Source organism: Oratosquilla oratoria, chromosome 6 (genome assembly GCF_046742065.1).
Source record: "Oratosquilla oratoria isolate Oo_2021 chromosome 6, ASM4674206v1, whole genome shotgun sequence".
In the NCBI taxonomy this organism is placed as follows: Eukaryota; Metazoa; Arthropoda; class Malacostraca; order Stomatopoda; family Squillidae; genus Oratosquilla; species Oratosquilla oratoria.
The window spans coordinates 62,601,007-62,603,553 of record NC_134782.1 but is presented as its reverse complement, the minus strand read 5'-3'; positions in this window follow the sequence as shown (position 1 = coordinate 62,603,553).

Below are 2,547 nucleotides of genomic sequence, written 5' to 3'. Positions count from 1 at the left end.
AATGCATGTGGCGAAGACACTAAGGTCTTGAAATCTTCACATACCTTGGTAGTGTAGTGCATAACAATGATTGGTCATATCTGGAGTTCTTTCGAAGGATTCGGGTGATCTATGATGTGATGGATTTGCCCAAACAAATATGATGTCGATGTTTATGCAAAATTCGAATCACGTCACTTGTACCCCCTGCCTTGCTGTATAGCTGCAAACCATGAGTATACGATACTTATTTGAAAAGGCATCCCCATGTCTTTAATACCAAGTACCTTCAGAGAATTGTGGTGGATCGCTGAAACGACTTCATATCAAAACAGAGACTGTTCCATGAGACTCAATCAAGCCTCGTAACCAGCGTTATTCGTGAATCCAAAGTCCGGTTACGTGGTTATATGCCACGTGTCCTTTGTATATCCTCGTCACAGAGATATCTCCACGAGAGGCAATCCTTGGAGGAAGAGACAAAGGGGACAACAAACAGAATTCATGGTTGGAGCAAGTATATCATTCCTCCAGAGAGCTTTATGGAATGGGAAAGGTGGCACGGAAGCTTGTTCGTGAACCTGTAAGAAACGACATCGGCGAGCGAGTCAACCGAAGCGTCCCTTGGTGTATGCTTTTCAAACTGATAATAGAGGGAAGGCTCCTGCCTGGAAAGGAGATAATCTACCTACCTTTCAACCATATCCTAGATGAAGGAGACGAATTTTAACCTGGGACTGGAGAAATTAGAAGCAGGAAATGGACCCATGGTACAGTTCGAAATTGCCCACCTTGGTGATCAGACAGGTTCCACTACCCCGTCCAGTGTTCACTACATATCCCAAAGCTCCCTAGAGCCTTCAGCTCCCTATGATGGGTAGCTTGCGGGCCAAGAATGTCAGAAAACCTCTCTACCAATTAACCAATACGCAAATGCTTCAGTGAGGATTGATCAAGTCATAAAAGAGTTATATATCATATATCGTTGTTCCAGTTAACGGGGTCTGAGGGTAATGGGTGACCTTACCACATCCGTTCAGCGTTCTTGAATACAACATCTAGTGCCCTTTCCCCTTCCCAAAGAACCCTCGGCGGCGACCACTTCAGAACTCGGACCGCACATCCTTGATACTCACCCTGCCTCGGCCCTCCCCCCCCTCCTCCCATTCGCCACTGTACCAGCCAAGACTTCCGGTACGAAACCCCTCTCCCCTTCACCTACTTCACCTACACCTCTTCCACTTCTTCCTCGATCTTATCGACACCAACGCCACCAAATCCCCGATCATTCTCTTCATACCGGCCACCACATTCTGTGTAACGGTCAGATTTGCCTGAAATCTAAATGTTTTTTAACCACGTCAACGTGCATGCGTGAGTTCTATATTCGGGGTCTAATGCCAGGCTACTTCATGTATCTGAAGGACATATGCGAGACAAAAGGTTCCCGAGACCGACGGATAGCGAGGCTGAGACCGAGATTCCCGTGATGAAGGAACAGTTCGGGAACCATCCAGCTCCTTCGTCCTCATCGCCCCCCCCCCCGCCCTTTCCTTTCAGTGTAAACTTAAGTTTCAATCTCACTTCATCCTTGCTTCTCCCATCCCGTTTTCCCGTCCCGATTCTCCCTCCTGTTTCTCCTTTACTTAGCCGTCCTCCTTGTCCTCCTCCTCCTCCTCTTCCTCCTCCTCTCCCTCCTCCTCCTCTTCCTCCTCCTTCTCCTCCCCCTCCCTCATCCCCTCTTCCTCTTTCTCCTCCTCCTCCTCTTCTTCCTCCTCCTCCTCCTCTTTCTTTTCCTCCTCTTCCTTCACCCCCCTCCTCTTTCTCCTTTCCCTCCTCTTCTTCCTCCTCCTCCTCTTTCTCCTCCTCCTCCTTCACCTTTCCTCCTCCTCCTCCTCCTCCTCTTCCTTCTCCTCGTCCTCCTCCTCCTCCTTCTTCTACTTTGCTTCCCCTCATCTTTCTATTCTTCATACCTTCCCAATCCCCCATCATAGGTTCATTCCTCCCCGTCTACCTTTACATTTCCTCTTGACCTCCCGTTTCCCCTTCCTGTCGTGCTTCGCACTACTTCACACCTTCGCCTGACCTTGTGTCCTTCGTCTAGCCTTGCCGGAGGCTTTGTCCCAGACTGAGACAGCAAGTTTAGCTGTCTCAGACGACGGCGAGCGGACTGGCCGGCAAGGAGACAAGACAGCTTTGATGTGTAGGCATGCACCCTTCAGAGAGTGGGAAACTAAGTCATTAAGGAACAGACCTTACCCGTTTCTTTGTTTCTTCCTCCTGTATACCTTTAACACTATTTCGTAGGAAATACCCATCGTTTCTATCCTTGGGGAGGAAATCGTACCGAAGAGATGGTGTCATAAAGATGACAAAGGAGAGAACTTAATGATAGTAGGACAATGGAGAGACAGCAAATTTTTAAAGTGATCAGTCGTTTTTCTTTAATTGAAATCACTCTCCAGTCATAAAGAAATACTGTATTACTCTAGTGTTTAAGGATGTCAATGAGGCCCTTGAAATATCGACTATATAAAACGTATGCAAGCAATACTCATACGGTAGGTC